The sequence below is a fragment of the Schistocerca americana genome, chromosome 8, assembly GCF_021461395.2.
Source record: "Schistocerca americana isolate TAMUIC-IGC-003095 chromosome 8, iqSchAmer2.1, whole genome shotgun sequence".
NCBI classification, from domain to species: Eukaryota; Metazoa; Arthropoda; class Insecta; order Orthoptera; family Acrididae; genus Schistocerca; species Schistocerca americana.
The window spans coordinates 69,651,104-69,671,042 of NC_060126.1; the positions used below are offsets into that span (position 1 = coordinate 69,651,104).

General features: G+C 50.6%; 22 non-coding genes across 22 annotated transcripts; 11 read left to right on the plus strand and 11 right to left on the minus strand.

The window, feature by feature from the left end:
* Nucleotides 1-547: 547 nt before the first annotated feature.
* On the plus strand, nucleotides 548-619 carry Trnag-ccc. Its single transcript has one exon. It is a non-coding gene; the product is annotated as a tRNA-Gly (tRNA).
* Nucleotides 620-1,636: 1,017 nt separating this feature from the next.
* Nucleotides 1,637-1,708, minus strand: Trnae-uuc. Its single transcript has one exon. It is a non-coding gene; the product is annotated as a tRNA-Glu (tRNA).
* Nucleotides 1,709-2,347: 639 nt separating this feature from the next.
* Nucleotides 2,348-2,419, plus strand: Trnag-ccc. The gene has a single exon. It is a non-coding gene; the product is annotated as a tRNA-Gly (tRNA).
* A 1,017-nt stretch (nucleotides 2,420-3,436) lies between these two features.
* On the minus strand, nucleotides 3,437-3,508 carry Trnae-uuc. The gene has a single exon. It is a non-coding gene; the product is annotated as a tRNA-Glu (tRNA).
* A 639-nt stretch (nucleotides 3,509-4,147) lies between these two features.
* Nucleotides 4,148-4,219, plus strand: Trnag-ccc. Its single transcript has one exon. It is a non-coding gene; the product is annotated as a tRNA-Gly (tRNA).
* Nucleotides 4,220-5,236: 1,017 nt separating this feature from the next.
* On the minus strand, nucleotides 5,237-5,308 carry Trnae-uuc. The gene has a single exon. It is a non-coding gene; the product is annotated as a tRNA-Glu (tRNA).
* A 639-nt stretch (nucleotides 5,309-5,947) lies between these two features.
* Trnag-ccc lies at nucleotides 5,948-6,019 on the plus strand. Its single transcript has one exon. It is a non-coding gene; the product is annotated as a tRNA-Gly (tRNA).
* Nucleotides 6,020-7,036: 1,017 nt separating this feature from the next.
* Trnae-uuc lies at nucleotides 7,037-7,108 on the minus strand. The gene has a single exon. It is a non-coding gene; the product is annotated as a tRNA-Glu (tRNA).
* Nucleotides 7,109-7,747: 639 nt separating this feature from the next.
* Nucleotides 7,748-7,819, plus strand: Trnag-ccc. Its single transcript has one exon. It is a non-coding gene; the product is annotated as a tRNA-Gly (tRNA).
* Nucleotides 7,820-8,836: 1,017 nt separating this feature from the next.
* On the minus strand, nucleotides 8,837-8,908 carry Trnae-uuc. Its single transcript has one exon. It is a non-coding gene; the product is annotated as a tRNA-Glu (tRNA).
* A 639-nt stretch (nucleotides 8,909-9,547) lies between these two features.
* Nucleotides 9,548-9,619, plus strand: Trnag-ccc. Its single transcript has one exon. It is a non-coding gene; the product is annotated as a tRNA-Gly (tRNA).
* A 1,017-nt stretch (nucleotides 9,620-10,636) lies between these two features.
* Nucleotides 10,637-10,708, minus strand: Trnae-uuc. Its single transcript has one exon. It is a non-coding gene; the product is annotated as a tRNA-Glu (tRNA).
* A 639-nt stretch (nucleotides 10,709-11,347) lies between these two features.
* On the plus strand, nucleotides 11,348-11,419 carry Trnag-ccc. The gene has a single exon. It is a non-coding gene; the product is annotated as a tRNA-Gly (tRNA).
* A 1,017-nt stretch (nucleotides 11,420-12,436) lies between these two features.
* Trnae-uuc lies at nucleotides 12,437-12,508 on the minus strand. Its single transcript has one exon. It is a non-coding gene; the product is annotated as a tRNA-Glu (tRNA).
* A 639-nt stretch (nucleotides 12,509-13,147) lies between these two features.
* On the plus strand, nucleotides 13,148-13,219 carry Trnag-ccc. The gene has a single exon. It is a non-coding gene; the product is annotated as a tRNA-Gly (tRNA).
* A 1,017-nt stretch (nucleotides 13,220-14,236) lies between these two features.
* Trnae-uuc lies at nucleotides 14,237-14,308 on the minus strand. The gene has a single exon. It is a non-coding gene; the product is annotated as a tRNA-Glu (tRNA).
* A 639-nt stretch (nucleotides 14,309-14,947) lies between these two features.
* Trnag-ccc lies at nucleotides 14,948-15,019 on the plus strand. Its single transcript has one exon. It is a non-coding gene; the product is annotated as a tRNA-Gly (tRNA).
* A 1,017-nt stretch (nucleotides 15,020-16,036) lies between these two features.
* Trnae-uuc lies at nucleotides 16,037-16,108 on the minus strand. The gene has a single exon. It is a non-coding gene; the product is annotated as a tRNA-Glu (tRNA).
* Nucleotides 16,109-16,747: 639 nt separating this feature from the next.
* On the plus strand, nucleotides 16,748-16,819 carry Trnag-ccc. The gene has a single exon. It is a non-coding gene; the product is annotated as a tRNA-Gly (tRNA).
* A 1,017-nt stretch (nucleotides 16,820-17,836) lies between these two features.
* Nucleotides 17,837-17,908, minus strand: Trnae-uuc. Its single transcript has one exon. It is a non-coding gene; the product is annotated as a tRNA-Glu (tRNA).
* Nucleotides 17,909-18,547: 639 nt separating this feature from the next.
* On the plus strand, nucleotides 18,548-18,619 carry Trnag-ccc. The gene has a single exon. It is a non-coding gene; the product is annotated as a tRNA-Gly (tRNA).
* A 1,017-nt stretch (nucleotides 18,620-19,636) lies between these two features.
* On the minus strand, nucleotides 19,637-19,708 carry Trnae-uuc. The gene has a single exon. It is a non-coding gene; the product is annotated as a tRNA-Glu (tRNA).
* Nucleotides 19,709-19,939: the final 231 nt, after the last annotated feature.

Below are 19,939 nucleotides of genomic sequence, written 5' to 3' on the forward strand. Positions count from 1 at the left end.
TGTCCGCCACCACGATCCCGCTTACTCACTCCCAAAGCGCGCAAGTCATACTAGGCAATCATCGCTTTCAGTCTCGAGTGCAACTAGTAAAACTGTAATTAGTAATAACTGGAAACAAACACACGTTGACACAAAGTAGCCTAGGTGGTAATAAACGGCAAACACGGCCTTACCTCGCAAAAGCTATGCTGTGCCTTTCACCGTCGTGGACAGAAAATGAGAAGGCTGAGTTGAGGATAGAACGTACGCCCTTAAGATAATGACACGCACAGCCCACTGCGCCACCGAGGCATACAGGAATATTCGCCACCGCAGCCTCACTAAGAAGTTCTAATTTCAGAATTGTTTTCCCACCATGCCGTACATGAAAGGGTGGATTACTCGGCGGAAGTCAATGCTGCGTCTAGTTACAGTGCATCGCCCTGGAAGCAACGTGGTATCGCGTTCCGATGTGCTGGAGGGCAGAGGTGCCGCTGCAGGGTCGCTTGAGCCTCTGGTGGCAGCAGGGGCGACAACGCACCGCGACACAGGAAGCATGCAACGCAATGCGGTGGTGGTGTAACGGACAGCATGGTTGCTTCCCAAGCAGTTGATCCGGGTTCGATTCCCGGCCATCGCAGGAGGATTGTCATTTTTGCGTAGCGCAATAGTGTGTGTTCAAGACCATGCGATCCTCGAAATTGCCACGCGTCGCGGCACAGGTAGTATCTCCTCGTCTGCTGCCTCGTTCCAGCTAAGTGGATTGATTTCACTTCATCGTGTGCCGACTTGGCCCGACTTTGCTCGACTGCCGCTCGCTGCCGCTCGGCGGTGGGGCCGATATGACAGGAGAAGTACGACAATCGGCTGCGAGAAATAAAGTAATCAGGAGTACTTTTCCTTTTCAATACGAAAAGCTAAACTTTCATTTACAAATTTCGGAAATCTCACTGCTTCGCCACAGTGTTATCTACACATTTGAGAAATTATCTGTTGATTCGTACGGTTCTGTTATTGCCAAAGTCGTTCTTGCACTTTCCTTGCGCTCTTTTTGCAAACAGCGTCATTAAATTTTCGGTCATATGTTCGTTAACGTAATTTAAATTGCTTAGGGAGGCATCATAGCACGTCCACACTGTAGCACAAAAGGAGGAGGGTGGGGGTTGAAATGAAAGGGTCCAATAGCACGCAGAGTTCCCGGACGATCACCCATCCACTCACTAACCACGCAACCGGCTGCTTAACTTCATTAATCGAAAGTGAGCTGGCCGTTGGCAACCCCTTAGCGAAACGTTGAGACTTCTAGCTGGATGTGCACATCATTTAGAATCTGCCTGCGAGAGTCTCGCAGGAGACAGCATTTCCTATCAGGGGAGAAAATGGAATGGCCCGTGGAGGGATTGAACCCATGACCGACGCGTTACTAGCACGACGCTATAGCCCACTGAGCTAACGGGCAGTGCAACACTGTCGCATCAGCAGTCCAAAACCGCAATACCGTCTCCTCTCCCTTCAAAACGGCCCCTCCATTAACGTGAGGATGTATCTCTTTTTCTTGACTTTCTCTCACCTTATACTTGGAACCCAGAGCAGCAGCTCCACGAAGACGAAAAACGGCCGTGAGAAGTTTTCTCATCTCAGCCCCGAAACCTTCACGTTCAGGTACCGGGAATCGAACCCGGGCCTCCTGGGTGAAAGCTAGGTATCCTAGCCACTAGACCATACCGGACATACCTCAACGATCCACTACGTGTGTATGCGTCCAGAAATACTTTTCCTCCACGCAACTTTAGGGCCGAACCTGGCGCCAACGCTGAACTCTGTCCGCCACCACGATCCCGCTTACTCACTCCCAAAGCGCGCAAGTCATACTAGGCAATCATCGCTTTCAGTCTCGAGTGCAACTAGTAAAACTGTAATTAGTAATAACTGGAAACAAACACACGTTGACACAAAGTAGCCTAGGTGGTAATAAACGGCAAACACGGCCTTACCTCGCAAAAGCTATGCTGTGCCTTTCACCGTCATGGACAGAAAATGAGAAGGCTGAGTTGAGGATAGAACGTACGCCCTTAAGATAATGACACGCACAGCCCACTGCGCCACCGAGGCATACAGGAATATTCGCCACCGCAGCCTCACTAAGAAGTTCTAATTTCAGAATTGTTTTCCCACCATGCCGTACATGAAAGGGTGGATTACTCGGCGGAAGTCAATGCTGCGTCTAGTTACAGTGCATCGCCCTGGAAGCAACGTGGTATCGCGTTCCGATGTGCTGGAGGGCAGAGGTGCCGCTGCAGGGTCGCTTGAGCCTCTGGTGGCAGCAGGGGCGACAACGCACCGCGACACAGGAAGCCTGCAACGCAATGCGGTGGTGGTGTAACGGACAGCATGGTTGCTTCCCAAGCAGTTGATCCGGGTTCGATTCCCGGCCATCGCAGGAGGATTGTCATTTTTGCGTAGCGCAATAGTGTGTGTTCAAGACCATGCGATCCTCGAAATTGCCACGCGTCGCGGCACAGGTAGTATCTCCTCGTCTGCTGCCTCGTTCCAGCTAAGTGGATTGATTTCACTTCATCGTGTGCCGACTTGGCCCGACTTTGCTCGACTGCCGCTCGCTGCCGCTCGGCGGTGGGGCCGATATGACAGGAGAAGTACGACAATCGGCTGCGAGAAATAAAGTAATCAGGAGTACTTTTCCTTTTCAATACGAAAAGCTAAACTTTCATTTACAAATTTCGGAAATCTCACTGCTTCGCCACAGTGTTATCTACAAATTTGAGAAATTATCTGTTGATTCGTACGGTTCTGTTATTGCCAAAGTCGTTCTTGCACTTTCCTTGCGCTCTTTTTGCAAACAGCGTCATTAAATTTTCGGTCATATGTTCGTTAACGTAATTTAAATTGCTTAGGGAGGCATCATAGCACGTCAACACTGTAGCACAAAAGGAGGAGGGTGGGGGTTGAAATGAAAGGGTCCAATAGCACGCAGAGTTCCCGGACGATCACCCATCCACTCACTAACCACGCAACCGTCTGCTTAACTTCATTAATCGAAAGTGAGCTGGCCGTTGGCAACCCCTTAGCGAAACGTTGAGACTTCTAGCTGGATGTGCACATCATTTAGAATCTGCCTGGCAGAGTCTCGCAGGAGACAGCATTTCCTATCAGGGGAGAAAATGGAATGGCCCGTGGAGGGATTGAACCCATGACCGACGCGTTACTAGCACGACGCTATAGCCCACTGAGCTAACGGGCAGTGCAACACTGTCGCATCAGCAGTCCAAAACCGCAATACCGTCTCCACTCCCTTCAAAACGGCCACTCCATTAACGTGAGGATGTATCTCTTTTTCTTGACTTTCTCTCACCTTATACTTGGAACCCAGAGCAGCAGCTCCACGAAGACGAAAAACGGCCGTGAGAAGTTTTCTCATCTCAGCCCCGAAACCTTCACGTTCAGGTACCGGGAATCGAACCCGGGCCTCCTGGGTGAAAGCTAGGTATCCTAGCCACTAGACCATACCGGACATACCTCAACGATCCACTACGTGTGTATGCGTCCAGAAATACTTCTCCTCCACGCAACTTTAGGGCCGAACCTGGCGCCAACGCTGAACTCTGTCCGCCACCACGATCCCGCTTACTCACTCCCAAAGCGCGCAAGTCATACTAGGCAATCATCGCTTTCAGTCTCGAGTGCAACTAGTAAAACTGTAATTAGTAATAACTGGAAACAAACACACGTTGACACAAAGTAGCCTAGGTGGTAATAAACGGCAAACACGGCCTTACCTCGCAAAAGCTATGCTGTGCCTTTCACCGTCGTGGACAGAAAATGAGAAGGCTGAGTTGAGGATAGAACGTACGCCCTTAAGATAATGACACGCACAGCCCACTGCGCCACCGAGGCATACAGGAATATTCGCCACCGCAGCCTCACTAAGAAGTTCTAATTTCAGAATTGTTTTCCCACCATGCCGTACATGAAAGGGTGGATTACTCGGCGGAAGTCAATGCTGCGTCTAGTTACAGTGCATCGCCCTGGAAGCAACGTGGTATCGCGTTCCGATGTGCTGGAGGGCAGAGGTGCCGCTGCAGGGTCGCTTGAGCCTCTGGTGGCAGCAGGGGCGGCAACGCACCGCGACACAGGAAGCCTGCAACGCAATGCGGTGGTGGTGTAACGGACAGCATGGTTGCTTCCCAAGCAGTTGATCCGGGTTCGATTCCCGGCCATCGCAGGAGGATTGTCATTTTTGCGTAGCGCAATAGTGTGTGTTCAAGACCATGCGATCCTCGAAATTGCCACGCGTCGCGGCACAGGTAGTATCTCGTCGTCTGCTGCCTCGTTCCAGCTAAGTGGATTGATTTCACTTCATCGTGTGCCGACTTGGCCCGACTTTGCTCGACTGCCGCTCGCTGCCGCTCGGCGGTGGGGCCGATATGACAGGAGAAGTACGACAATCGGCTGCGAGAAATAAAGTAATCAGGAGTACTTTTCCTTTTCAATACGAAAAGCTAAACTTTCATTTACAAATTTCGGAAATCTCACTGCTTCGCCACAGTGTTATCTACAAATTTGAGAAATTATCTGTTGATTCGTACGGTTCTGTTATTGCCAAAGTCGTTCTTGCACTTTCCTTGCGCTCTTTTTGCAAACAGCGTCATTAAATTTTCGGTCATATGTTCGTTAACGTAATTTAAATTGCTTAGGGAGGCATCATAGCACGTCAACACTGTAGCACAAAAGGAGGAGGGTGGGGGTTGAAATGAAAGGGTCCAATAGCACGCAGAGTTCCCGGACGATCACCCATCCACTCACTAACCACGCAAACGTCTGCTTAACTTCATTAATCGAAAGTGAGCTGGCCGTTGGCAACCCCTTAGCGAAACGTTGAGACTTCTAGCTGGATGTGCACATCATTTAGAATCTGCCTGGCAGAGTCTCGCAGGAGACAGCATTTCCTATCAGGGGAGAAAATGGAATGGCCCGTGGAGGGATTGAACCCATGACCGACGCGTTACTAGCACGACGCTATAGCCCACTGAGCTAACGGGCAGTGCAACACTGTCGCATCAGCAGTCCAAAACCGCAATACCGTCTCCTCTCCCTTCAAAACGGCCCCTCCATTAACGTGAGGATGTATCTCTTTTTCTTGACTTTCTCTCACCTTATACTTGGAACCCAGAGCAGCAGCTCCACGAAGACGAAAAACGGCCGTGAGAAGTTTTCTCATCTCAGCCCCGAAACCTTCACGTTCAGGTACCGGGAATCGAACCCGGGCCTCCTGGTTGAAAGCTAGGTATCCTAGCCACTAGACCATACCGGACATACCTCAACGATCCACTACGTGTGTATGCGTCCAGAAATACTTCTCCTCCACGCAACTTTAGGGCCGAACCTGGCGCCAACGCTGAACTCTGTCCGCCACCACGATCCCGCTTACTCACTCCCAAAGCGCGCAAGTCATACTAGGCAATCATCGCTTTCAGTCTCGAGTGCAACTAGTAAAACTGTAATTAGTAATAACTGGAAACAAACACACGTTGACACAAAGTAGCCTAGGTGGTAATAAACGGCAAACACGGCCTTACCTCGCAAAAGCTATGCTGTGCCTTTCACCGTCGTGGACAGAAAATGAGAAGGCTGAGTTGAGGATAGAACGTACGCCCTTAAGATAATGACACGCACAGCCCACTGCGCCACCGAGGCATACAGGAATATTCGCCACCGCAGCCTCACTAAGAAGTTCTAATTTCAGAATTGTTTTCCCACCATGCCGTACATGAAAGGGTGGATTACTCGGCGGAAGTCAATGCTGCGTCTAGTTACAGTGCATCGCCCTGGAAGCAACGTGGTATCGCGTTCCGATGTGCTGGAGGGCAGAGGTGCCGCTGCAGGGTCGCTTGAGCCTCTGGTGGCAGCAGGGGCGACAACGCACCGCGACACAGGAAGCCTGCAACGCAATGCGGTGGTGGTGTAACGGACAGCATGGTTGCTTCCCAAGCAGTTGATCCGGGTTCGATTCCCGGCCATCGCAGGAGGATTGTCATTTTTGCGTAGCGCAATAGTGTGTGTTCAAGACCATGCGATCCTCGAAATTGCCACGCGTCGCGGCACAGGTAGTATCTCCTCGTCTGCTGCCTCGTTCCAGCTAAGTGGATTGATTTCACTTCATCGTGTGCCGACTTGGCCCGACTTTGCTCGACTGCCGCTCGCTGCCGCTCGGCGGTGGGGCCGATATGACAGGAGAAGTACGACAATCGGCTGCGAGAAATAAAGTAATCAGGAGTACTTTTCCTTTTCAATACGAAAAGCTAAACTTTCATTTACAAATTTCGGAAATCTCACTGCTTCGCCACAGTGTTATCTACAAATTTGAGAAATTATCTGTTGATTCGTACGGTTCTGTTATTGCCAAAGTCGTTCTTGCACTTTCCTTGCGCTCTTTTTGCAAACAGCGTCATTAAATTTTCGGTCATATGTTCGTTAACGTAATTTAAATTGCTTAGGGAGGCATCATAGCACGTCAACACTGTAGCACAAAAGGAGGAGGGTGGGGGTTGAAATGAAAGGGTCCAATAGCACGCAGAGTTCCCGGACGATCACCCATCCACTCACTAACCACGCAACCGTCTGCTTAACTTCATTAATCGAAAGTGAGCTGGCCGTTGGCAACCCCTTAGCGAAACGTTGAGACTTCTAGCTGGATGTGCACATCATTTAGAATCTGCCTGGCAGAGTCTCGCAGGAGACAGCATTTCCTATCAGGGGAGAAAATGGAATGGCCCGTGGAGGGATTGAACCCATGACCGACGCGTTACTAGCACGACGCTATAGCCCACTGAGCTAACGGGCAGTGCAACACTGTCGCATCAGCAGTCCAAAACCGCAATACCGTCTCCTCTCCCTTCAAAACGGCCCCTCCATTAACGTGAGGATGTATCTCTTTTTCTTGACTTTCTCTCACCTTATACTTGGAACCCAGAGCAGCAGCTCCACGAAGACGAAAAACGGCCGTGAGAAGTTTTCTCATCTCAGCCCCGAAACCTTCACGTTCAGGTACCGGGAATCGAACCCGGGCCTCCTGGTTGAAAGCTAGGTATCCTAGCCACTAGACCATACCGGACATACCTCAACGATCCACTACGTGTGTATGCGTCCAGAAATACTTCTCCTCCACGCAACTTTAGGGCCGAACCTGGCGCCAACGCTGAACTCTGTCCGCCACCACGATCCCGCTTACTCACTCCCAAAGCGCGCAAGTCATACTAGGCAATCATCGCTTTCAGTCTCGAGTGCAACTAGTAAAACTGTAATTAGTAATAACTGGAAACAAACACACGTTGACACAAAGTAGCCTAGGTGGTAATAAACGGCAAACACGGCCTTACCTCGCAAAAGCTATGCTGTGCCTTTCACCGTCGTGGACAGAAAATGAGAAGGCTGAGTTGAGGATAGAACGTACGCCCTTAAGATAATGACACGCACAGCCCACTGCGCCACCGAGGCATACAGGAATATTCGCCACCGCAGCCTCACTAAGAAGTTCTAATTTCAGAATTGTTTTCCCACCATGCCGTACATGAAAGGGTGGATTACTCGGCGGAAGTCAATGCTGCGTCTAGTTACAGTGCATCGCCCTGGAAGCAACGTGGTATCGCGTTCCGATGTGCTGGAGGGCAGAGGTGCCGCTGCAGGGTCGCTTGAGCCTCTGGTGGCAGCAGGGGCGACAACGCACCGCGACACAGGAAGCCTGCAACGCAATGCGGTGGTGGTGTAACGGACAGCATGGTTGCTTCCCAAGCAGTTGATCCGGGTTCGATTCCCGGCCATCGCAGGAGGATTGTCATTTTTGCGTAGCGCAATAGTGTGTGTTCAAGACCATGCGATCCTCGAAATTGCCACGCGTCGCGGCACAGGTAGTATCTCCTCGTCTGCTGCCTCGTTCCAGCTAAGTGGATTGATTTCACTTCATCGTGTGCCGACTTGGCCCGACTTTGCTCGACTGCCGCTCGCTGCCGCTCGGCGGTGGGGCCGATATGACAGGAGAAGTACGACAATCGGCTGCGAGAAATAAAGTAATCAGGAGTACTTTTCCTTTTCAATACGAAAAGCTAAACTTTCATTTACAAATTTCGGAAATCTCACTGCTTCGCCACAGTGTTATCTACAAATTTGAGAAATTATCTGTTGATTCGTACGGTTCTGTTATTGCCAAAGTCGTTCTTGCACTTTCCTTGCGCTCTTTTTGCAAACAGCGTCATTAAATTTTCGGTCATATGTTCGTTAACGTAATTTAAATTGCTTAGGGAGGCATCATAGCACGTCAACACTGTAGCACAAAAGGAGGAGGGTGGGGGTTGAAATGAAAGGGTCCAATAGCACGCAGAGTTCCCGGACGATCACCCATCCACTCACTAACCACGCAACCGTCTGCTTAACTTCATTAATCGAAAGTGAGCTGGCCGTTGGCAACCCCTTAGCGAAACGTTGAGACTTCTAGCTGGATGTGCACATCATTTAGAATCTGCCTGGCAGAGTCTCGCAGGAGACAGCATTTCCTATCAGGGGAGAAAATGGAATGGCCCGTGGAGGGATTGAACCCATGACCGACGCGTTACTAGCACGACGCTATAGCCCACTGAGCTAACGGGCAGTGCAACACTGTCGCATCAGCAGTCCAAAACCGCAATACCGTCTCCACTCCCTTCAAAACGGCCACTCCATTAACGTGAGGATGTATCTCTTTTTCTTGACTTTCTCTCACCTTATACTTGGAACCCAGAGCAGCAGCTCCACGAAGACGAAAAACGGCCGTGAGAAGTTTTCTCATCTCAGCCCCGAAACCTTCACGTTCAGGTACCGGGAATCGAACCCGGGCCTCCTGGGTGAAAGCTAGGTATCCTAGCCACTAGACCATACCGGACATACCTCAACGATCCACTACGTGTGTATGCGTCCAGAAATACTTCTCCTCCACGCAACTTTAGGGCCGAACCTGGCGCCAACGCTGAACTCTGTCCGCCACCACGATCCCGCTTACTCACTCCCAAAGCGCGCAAGTCATACTAGGCAATCATCGCTTTCAGTCTCGAGTGCAACTAGTAAAACTGTAATTAGTAATAACTGGAAACAAACACACGTTGACACAAAGTAGCCTAGGTGGTAATAAACGGCAAACACGGCCTTACCTCGCAAAAGCTATGCTGTGCCTTTCACCGTCGTGGACAGAAAATGAGAAGGCTGAGTTGAGGATAGAACGTACGCCCTTAAGATAATGACACGCACAGCCCACTGCGCCACCGAGGCATACAGGAATATTCGCCACCGCAGCCTCACTAAGAAGTTCTAATTTCAGAATTGTTTTCCCACCATGCCGTACATGAAAGGGTGGATTACTCGGCGGAAGTCAATGCTGCGTCTAGTTACAGTGCATCGCCCTGGAAGCAACGTGGTATCGCGTTCCGATGTGCTGGAGGGCAGAGGTGCCGCTGCAGGGTCGCTTGAGCCTCTGGTGGCAGCAGGGGCGGCAACGCACCGCGACACAGGAAGCCTGCAACGCAATGCGGTGGTGGTGTAACGGACAGCATGGTTGCTTCCCAAGCAGTTGATCCGGGTTCGATTCCCGGCCATCGCAGGAGGATTGTCATTTTTGCGTAGCGCAATAGTGTGTGTTCAAGACCATGCGATCCTCGAAATTGCCACGCGTCGCGGCACAGGTAGTATCTCCTCGTCTGCTGCCTCGTTCCAGCTAAGTGGATTGATTTCACTTCATCGTGTGCCGACTTGGCCCGACTTTGCTCGACTGCCGCTCGCTGCCGCTCGGCGGTGGGGCCGATATGACAGGAGAAGTACGACAATCGGCTGCGAGAAATAAAGTAATCAGGAGTACTTTTCCTTTTCAATACGAAAAGCTAAACTTTCATTTACAAATTTCGGAAATCTCACTGCTTCGCCACAGTGTTATCTACAAATTTGAGAAATTATCTGTTGATTCGTACGGTTCTGTTATTGCCAAAGTCGTTCTTGCACTTTCCTTGCGCTCTTTTTGCAAACAGCGTCATTAAATTTTCGGTCATATGTTCGTTAACGTAATTTAAATTGCTTAGGGAGGCATCATAGCACGTCAACACTGTAGCACAAAAGGAGGAGGGTGGGGGTTGAAATGAAAGGGTCCAATAGCACGCAGAGTTCCCGGACGATCACCCATCCACTCACTAACCACGCAAACGTCTGCTTAACTTCATTAATCGAAAGTGAGCTGGCCGTTGGCAACCCCTTAGCGAAACGTTGAGACTTCTAGCTGGATGTGCACATCATTTAGAATCTGCCTGGCAGAGTCTCGCAGGAGACAGCATTTCCTATCAGGGGAGAAAATGGAATGGCCCGTGGAGGGATTGAACCCATGACCGACGCGTTACTAGCACGACGCTATAGCCCACTGAGCTAACGGGCAGTGCAACACTGTCGCATCAGCAGTCCAAAACCGCAATACCGTCTCCTCTCCCTTCAAAACGGCCCCTCCATTAACGTGAGGATGTATCTCTTTTTCTTGACTTTCTCTCACCTTATACTTGGAACCCAGAGCAGCAGCTCCACGAAGACGAAAAACGGCCGTGAGAAGTTTTCTCATCTCAGCCCCGAAACCTTCACGTTCAGGTACCGGGAATCGAACCCGGGCCTCCTGGTTGAAAGCTAGGTATCCTAGCCACTAGACCATACCGGACATACCTCAACGATCCACTACGTGTGTATGCGTCCAGAAATACTTCTCCTCCACGCAACTTTAGGGCCGAACCTGGCGCCAACGCTGAACTCTGTCCGCCACCACGATCCCGCTTACTCACTCCCAAAGCGCGCAAGTCATACTAGGCAATCATCGCTTTCAGTCTCGAGTGCAACTAGTAAAACTGTAATTAGTAATAACTGGAAACAAACACACGTTGACACAAAGTAGCCTAGGTGGTAATAAACGGCAAACACGGCCTTACCTCGCAAAAGCTATGCTGTGCCTTTCACCGTCGTGGACAGAAAATGAGAAGGCTGAGTTGAGGATAGAACGTACGCCCTTAAGATAATGACACGCACAGCCCACTGCGCCACCGAGGCATACAGGAATATTCGCCACCGCAGCCTCACTAAGAAGTTCTAATTTCAGAATTGTTTTCCCACCATGCCGTACATGAAAGGGTGGATTACTCGGCGGAAGTCAATGCTGCGTCTAGTTACAGTGCATCGCCCTGGAAGCAACGTGGTATCGCGTTCCGATGTGCTGGAGGGCAGAGGTGCCGCTGCAGGGTCGCTTGAGCCTCTGGTGGCAGCAGGGGCGACAACGCACCGCGACACAGGAAGCCTGCAACGCAATGCGGTGGTGGTGTAACGGACAGCATGGTTGCTTCCCAAGCAGTTGATCCGGGTTCGATTCCCGGCCATCGCAGGAGGATTGTCATTTTTGCGTAGCGCAATAGTGTGTGTTCAAGACCATGCGATCCTCGAAATTGCCACGCGTCGCGGCACAGGTAGTATCTCCTCGTCTGCTGCCTCGTTCCAGCTAAGTGGATTGATTTCACTTCATCGTGTGCCGACTTGGCCCGACTTTGCTCGACTGCCGCTCGCTGCCGCTCGGCGGTGGGGCCGATATGACAGGAGAAGTACGACAATCGGCTGCGAGAAATAAAGTAATCAGGAGTACTTTTCCTTTTCAATACGAAAAGCTAAACTTTCATTTACAAATTTCGGAAATCTCACTGCTTCGCCACAGTGTTATCTACAAATTTGAGAAATTATCTGTTGATTCGTACGGTTCTGTTATTGCCAAAGTCGTTCTTGCACTTTCCTTGCGCTCTTTTTGCAAACAGCGTCATTAAATTTTCGGTCATATGTTCGTTAACGTAATTTAAATTGCTTAGGGAGGCATCATAGCACGTCAACACTGTAGCACAAAAGGAGGAGGGTGGGGGTTGAAATGAAAGGGTCCAATAGCACGCAGAGTTCCCGGACGATCACCCATCCACTCACTAATCACGCAACCGTCTGCTTAACTTCATTAATCGAAAGTGAGCTGGCCGTTGGCAACCCCTTAGCGAAACGTTGAGACTTCTAGCTGGATGTGCACATCATTTAGAATCTGCCTGGCAGAGTCTCGCAGGAGACAGCATTTCCTATCAGGGGAGAAAATGGAATGGCCCGTGGAGGGATTGAACCCATGACCGACGCGTTACTAGCACGACGCTATAGCCCACTGAGCTAACGGGCAGTGCAACACTGTCGCATCAGCAGTCCAAAACCGCAATACCGTCTCCTCTCCCTTCAAAACGGCCCCTCCATTAACGTGAGGATGTATCTCTTTTTCTTGACTTTCTCTCACCTTATACTTGGAACCCAGAGCAGCAGCTCCACGAAGACGAAAAACGGCCGTGAGAAGTTTTCTCATCTCAGCCCCGAAACCTTCACGTTCAGGTACCGGGAATCGAACCCGGGCCTCCTGGGTGAAAGCTAGGTATCCTAGCCACTAGACCATACCGGACATACCTCAACGATCCACTACGTGTGTATGCGTCCAGAAATACTTCTCCTCCACGCAACTTTAGGGCCGAACCTGGCGCCAACGCTGAACTCTGTCCGCCACCACGATCCCGCTTACTCACTCCCAAAGCGCGCAAGTCATACTAGGCAATCATCGCTTTCAGTCTCGAGTGCAACTAGTAAAACTGTAATTAGTAATAACTGGAAACAAACACACGTTGACACAAAGTAGCCTAGGTGGTAATAAACGGCAAACACGGCCTTACCTCGCAAAAGCTATGCTGTGCCTTTCACCGTCGTGGACAGAAAATGAGAAGGCTGAGTTGAGGATAGAACGTACGCCCTTAAGATAATGACACGCACAGCCCACTGCGCCACCGAGGCATACAGGAATATTCGCCACCGCAGCCTCACTAAGAAGTTCTAATTTCAGAATTGTTTTCCCACCATGCCGTACATGAAAGGGTGGATTACTCGGCGGAAGTCAATGCTGCGTCTAGTTACAGTGCATCGCCCTGGAAGCAACGTGGTATCGCGTTCCGATGTGCTGGAGGGCAGAGGTGCCGCTGCAGGGTCGCTTGAGCCTCTGGTGGCAGCAGGGGCGACAACGCACCGCGACACAGGAAGCCTGCAACGCAATGCGGTGGTGGTGTAACGGACAGCATGGTTGCTTCCCAAGCAGTTGATCCGGGTTCGATTCCCGGCCATCGCAGGAGGATTGTCATTTTTGCGTAGCGCAATAGTGTGTGTTCAAGACCATGCGATCCTCGAAATTGCCACGCGTCGCGGCACAGGTAGTATCTCCTCGTCTGCTGCCTCGTTCCAGCTAAGTGGATTGATTTCACTTCATCGTGTGCCGACTTGGCCCGACTTTGCTCGACTGCCGCTCGCTGCCGCTCGGCGGTGGGGCCGATATGACAGGAGAAGTACGACAATCGGCTGCGAGAAATAAAGTAATCAGGAGTACTTTTCCTTTTCAATACGAAAAGCTAAACTTTCATTTACAAATTTCGGAAATCTCACTGCTTCGCCACAGTGTTATCTACAAATTTGAGAAATTATCTGTTGATTCGTACGGTTCTGTTATTGCCAAAGTCGTTCTTGCACTTTCCTTGCGCTCTTTTTGCAAACAGCGTCATTAAATTTTCGGTCATATGTTCGTTAACGTAATTTAAATTGCTTAGGGAGGCATCATAGCACGTCAACACTGTAGCACAAAAGGAGGAGGGTGGGGGTTGAAATGAAAGGGTCCAATAGCACGCAGAGTTCCCGGACGATCACCCATCCACTCACTAATCACGCAACCGTCTGCTTAACTTCATTAATCGAAAGTGAGCTGGCCGTTGGCAACCCCTTAGCGAAACGTTGAGACTTCTAGCTGGATGTGCACATCATTTAGAATCTGCCTGGCAGAGTCTCGCAGGAGACAGCATTTCCTATCAGGGGAGAAAATGGAATGGCCCGTGGAGGGATTGAACCCATGACCGACGCGTTACTAGCACGACGCTATAGCCCACTGAGCTAACGGGCAGTGCAACACTGTCGCATCAGCAGTCCAAAACCGCAATACCGTCTCCTCTCCCTTCAAAACGGCCCCTCCATTAACGTGAGGATGTATCTCTTTTTCTTGACTTTCTCTCACCTTATACTTGGAACCCAGAGCAGCAGCTCCACGAAGACGAAAAACGGCCGTGAGAAGTTTTCTCATCTCAGCCCCGAAACCTTCACGTTCAGGTACCGGGAATCGAACCCGGGCCTCCTGGGTGAAAGCTAGGTATCCTAGCCACTAGACCATACCGGACATACCTCAACGATCCACTACGTGTGTATGCGTCCAGAAATACTTCTCCTCCACGCAACTTTAGGGCCGAACCTGGCGCCAACGCTGAACTCTGTCCGCCACCACGATCCCGCTTACTCACTCCCAAAGCGCGCAAGTCATACTAGGCAATCATCGCTTTCAGTCTCGAGTGCAACTAGTAAAACTGTAATTAGTAATAACTGGAAACAAACACACGTTGACACAAAGTAGCCTAGGTGGTAATAAACGGCAAACACGGCCTTACCTCGCAAAAGCTATGCTGTGCCTTTCACCGTCGTGGACAGAAAATGAGAAGGCTGAGTTGAGGATAGAACGTACGCCCTTAAGATAATGACACGCACAGCCCACTGCGCCACCGAGGCATACAGGAATATTCGCCACCGCAGCCTCACTAAGAAGTTCTAATTTCAGAATTGTTTTCCCACCATGCCGTACATGAAAGGGTGGATTACTCGGCGGAAGTCAATGCTGCGTCTAGTTACAGTGCATCGCCCTGGAAGCAACGTGGTATCGCGTTCCGATGTGCTGGAGGGCAGAGGTGCCGCTGCAGGGTCGCTTGAGCCTCTGGTGGCAGCAGGGGCGACAACGCACCGCGACACAGGAAGCCTGCAACGCAATGCGGTGGTGGTGTAACGGACAGCATGGTTGCTTCCCAAGCAGTTGATCCGGGTTCGATTCCCGGCCATCGCAGGAGGATTGTCATTTTTGCGTAGCGCAATAGTGTGTGTTCAAGACCATGCGATCCTCGAAATTGCCACGCGTCGCGGCACAGGTAGTATCTCCTCGTCTGCTGCCTCGTTCCAGCTAAGTGGATTGATTTCACTTCATCGTGTGCCGACTTGGCCCGACTTTGCTCGACTGCCGCTCGCTGCCGCTCGGCGGTGGGGCCGATATGACAGGAGAAGTACGACAATCGGCTGCGAGAAATAAAGTAATCAGGAGTACTTTTCCTTTTCAATACGAAAAGCTAAACTTTCATTTACAAATTTCGGAAATCTCACTGCTTCGCCACAGTGTTATCTACAAATTTGAGAAATTATCTGTTGATTCGTACGGTTCTGTTATTGCCAAAGTCGTTCTTGCACTTTCCTTGCGCTCTTTTTGCAAACAGCGTCATTAAATTTTCGGTCATATGTTCGTTAACGTAATTTAAATTGCTTAGGGAGGCATCATAGCACGTCAACACTGTAGCACAAAAGGAGGAGGGTGGGGGTTGAAATGAAAGGGTCCAATAGCACGCAGAGTTCCCGGACGATCACCCATCCACTCACTAATCACGCAACCGTCTGCTTAACTTCATTAATCGAAAGTGAGCTGGCCGTTGGCAACCCCTTAGCGAAACGTTGAGACTTCTAGCTGGATGTGCACATCATTTAGAATCTGCCTGGCAGAGTCTCGCAGGAGACAGCATTTCCTATCAGGGGAGAAAATGGAATGGCCCGTGGAGGGATTGAACCCATGACCGACGCGTTACTAGCACGACGCTATAGCCCACTGAGCTAACGGGCAGTGCAACACTGTCGCATCAGCAGTCCAAAACCGCAATACCGTCTCCTCTCCCTTCAAAACGGCCCCTCCATTAACGTGAGGATGTATCTCTTTTTCTTGACTTTCTCTCACCTTATACTTGGAACCCAGAGCAGCAGCTCCACGAAGACGAAAAACGGCCGTGAGAAGTTTTCTCATCTCAGCCCCGAAACCTTCACGTTCAGGTACCGGGAATCGAACCCGGGCCTCCTGGGTGAAAGCTAGGTATCCTAGCCACTAGACCATACCGGACATACCTCAACGATCCACTACGTGTGTATGCGTCCAGAAATACTTCTCCTCCACGCAACTTTAGGGCCGAACCTGGCGCCAACGCTGAACTCTGTCCGCCACCACGATCCCGCTTACTCACTCCCAAAGCGCGCAAGTCATACTAGGCAATCATCGCTTTCAGTCTCGAGTGCAACTAGTAAAACTGTAATTAGTAATAACTGGAAACAAACACACGTTGACACAAAGTAGCCTAGGTGGTAATAAACGGCAAACACGGCCTTACCTCGCAAAAGCTATGCTGTGCCTTTCACCGTCGTGGACAGAAAATGAGAAGGCTGAGTTGAGGATAGAACGTACGCCCTTAAGATAATGACACGCACAGCCCACTGCGCCACCGAGGCATACAGGAATATTCGCCACCGCAGCCTCACTAAGAAGTTCTAATTTCAGAATTGTTTTCCCACCATGCCGTACATGAAAGGGTGGATTACTCGGCGGAAGTCAATGCTGCGTCTAGTTACAGTGCATCGCCCTGGAAGCAACGTGGTATCGCGTTCCGATGTGCTGGAGGGCAGAGGTGCCGCTGCAGGGTCGCTTGAGCCTCTGGTGGCAGCAGGGGCGACAACGCACCGCGACACAGGAAGCCTGCAACGCAATGCGGTGGTGGTGTAACGGACAGCATGGTTGCTTCCCAAGCAGTTGATCCGGGTTCGATTCCCGGCCATCGCAGGAGGATTGTCATTTTTGCGTAGCGCAATAGTGTGTGTTCAAGACCATGCGATCCTCGAAATTGCCACGCGTCGCGGCACAGGTAGTATCTCCTCGTCTGCTGATTCGTTCCAGCTAAGTGGATTGATTTCACTTCATCGTGTGCCGACTTGGCCCGACTTTGCTCGACTGCCGCTCGCTGCCGCTCGGCGGTGGGGCCGATATGACAGGAGAAGTACGACAATCGGCTGCGAGAAATAAAGTAATCAGGAGTACTTTTCCTTTTCAATACGAAAAGCTAAACTTTCATTTACAAATTTCGGAAATCTCACTGCTTCGCCACAGTGTTATCTACAAATTTGAGAAATTATCTGTTGATTCGTACGGTTCTGTTATTGCCAAAGTCGTTCTTGCACTTTCCTTGCGCTCTTTTTGCAAACAGCGTCATTAAATTTTCGGTCATATGTTCGTTAACGTAATTTAAATTGCTTAGGGAGGCATCATAGCACGTCAACACTGTAGCACAAAAGGAGGAGGGTGGGGGTTGAAATGAAAGGGTCCAATAGCACGCAGAGTTCCCGGACGATCACCCATCCACTCACTAACCACGCAACCGTCTGCTTAACTTCATTAATCGAAAGTGAGCTGGCCGTTGGCAACCCCTTAGCGAAACGTTGAGACTTCTAGCTGGATGTGCACATCATTTAGAATCTGCCTGGCAGAGTCTCGCAGGAGACAGCATTTCCTATCAGGGGAGAAAATGGAATGGCCCGTGGAGGGATTGAACCCATGACCGACGCGTTACTAGCACGACGCTATAGCCCACTGAGCTAACGGGCAGTGCAACACTGTCGCATCAGCAGTCCAAAACCGCAATACCGTCTCCTCTCCCTTCAAAACGGCCCCTCCATTAACGTGAGGATGTATCTCTTTTTCTTGACTTTCTCTCACCTTATACTTGGAACCCAGAGCAGCAGCTCCACGAAGACGAAAAACGGCCGTGAGAAGTTTTCTCATCTCAGCCCCGAAACCTTCACGTTCAGGTACCGGGAATCGAACCCGGGCCTCCTGGGTGAAAGCTAGGTATCCTAGCCACTAGACCATACCGGACATACCTCAACGATCCACTACGTGTGTATGCGTCCAGAAATACTTCTCCTCCACGCAACTTTAGGGCCGAACCTGGCGCCAACGCTGAACTCTGTCCGCCACCACGATCCCGCTTACTCACTCCCAAAGCGCGCAAGTCATACTAGGCAATCATCGCTTTCAGTCTCGAGTGCAACTAGTAAAACTGTAATTAGTAATAACTGGAAACAAACACACGTTGACACAAAGTAGCCTAGGTGGTAATAAACGGCAAACACGGCCTTACCTCGCAAAAGCTATGCTGTGCCTTTCACCGTCGTGGACAGAAAATGAGAAGGCTGAGTTGAGGATAGAACGTACGCCCTTAAGATAATGACACGCACAGCCCACTGCGCCACCGAGGCATACAGGAATATTCGCCACCGCAGCCTCACTAAGAAGTTCTAATTTCAGAATTGTTTTCCCACCATGCCGTACATGAAAGGGTGGATTACTCGGCGGAAGTCAATGCTGCGTCTAGTTACAGTGCATCGCCCTGGAAGCAACGTGGTATCGCGTTCCGATGTGCTGGAGGGCAGAGGTGCCGCTGCAGGGTCGCTTGAGCCTCTGGTGGCAGCAGGGGCGACAACGCACCGCGACACAGGAAGCCTGCAACGCAATGCGGTGGTGGTGTAACGGACAGCATGGTTGCTTCCCAAGCAGTTGATCCGGGTTCGATTCCCGGCCATCGCAGGAGGATTGTCATTTTTGCGTAGCGCAATAGTGTGTGTTCAAGACCATGCGATCCTCGAAATTGCCACGCGTCGCGGCACAGGTAGTATCTCCTCGTCTGCTGCCTCGTTCCAGCTAAGTGGATTGATTTCACTTCATCGTGTGCCGACTTGGCCCGACTTTGCTCGACTGCCGCTCGCTGCCGCTCGGCGGTGGGGCCGATATGACAGGAGAAGTACGACAATCGGCTGCGAGAAATAAAGTAATCAGGAGTACTTTTCCTTTTCAATACGAAAAGCTAAACTTTCATTTACAAATTTCGGAAATCTCACTGCTTCGCCACAGTGTTATCTACAAATTTGAGAAATTATCTGTTGATTCGTACGGTTCTGTTATTGCCAAAGTCGTTCTTGCACTTTCCTTGCGCTCTTTTTGCAAACAGCGTCATTAAATTTTCGGTCATATGTTCGTTAACGTAATTTAAATTGCTTAGGGAGGCATCATAGCACGTCAACACTGTAGCACAAAAGGAGGAGGGTGGGGGTTGAAATGAAAGGGTCCAATAGCACGCAGAGTTCCCGGACGATCACCCATCCACTCACTAACCACGCAACCGTCTGCTTAACTTCATTAATCGAAAGTGAGCTGGCCGTTGGCAACCCCTTAGCGAAACGTTGAGACTTCTAGCTGGATGTGCACATCATTTAGAATCTGCCTGGCAGAGTCTCGCAGGAGACAGCATTTCCTATCAGGGGAGAAAATGGAATGGCCCGTGGAGGGATTGAACCCATGACCGACGCGTTACTAGCACGACGCTATAGCCCACTGAGCTAACGGGCAGTGCAACACTGTCGCATCAGCAGTCCAAAACCGCAATACCGTCTCCTCTCCCTTCAAAACGGCCCCTCCATTAACGTGAGGATGTATCTCTTTTTCTTGACTTTCTCTCACCTTATACTTGGAACCCAGAGCAGCAGCTCCACGAAGACGAAAAACGGCCGTGAGAAGTTTTCTCATCTCAGCCCCGAAACCTTCACGTTCAGGTACCGGGAATCGAACCCGGGCCTCCTGGGTGAAAGCTAGGTATCCTAGCCACTAGACCATACCGGACATACCTCAACGATCCACTACGTGTGTATGCGTCCAGAAATACTTCTCCTCCACGCAACTTTAGGGCCGAACCTGGCGCCAACGCTGAACTCTGTCCGCCACCACGATCCCGCTTACTCACTCCCAAAGCGCGCAAGTCATACTAGGCAATCATCGCTTTCAGTCTCGAGTGCAACTAGTAAAACTGTAATTAGTAATAACTGGAAACAAACACACGTTGACACAAAGTAG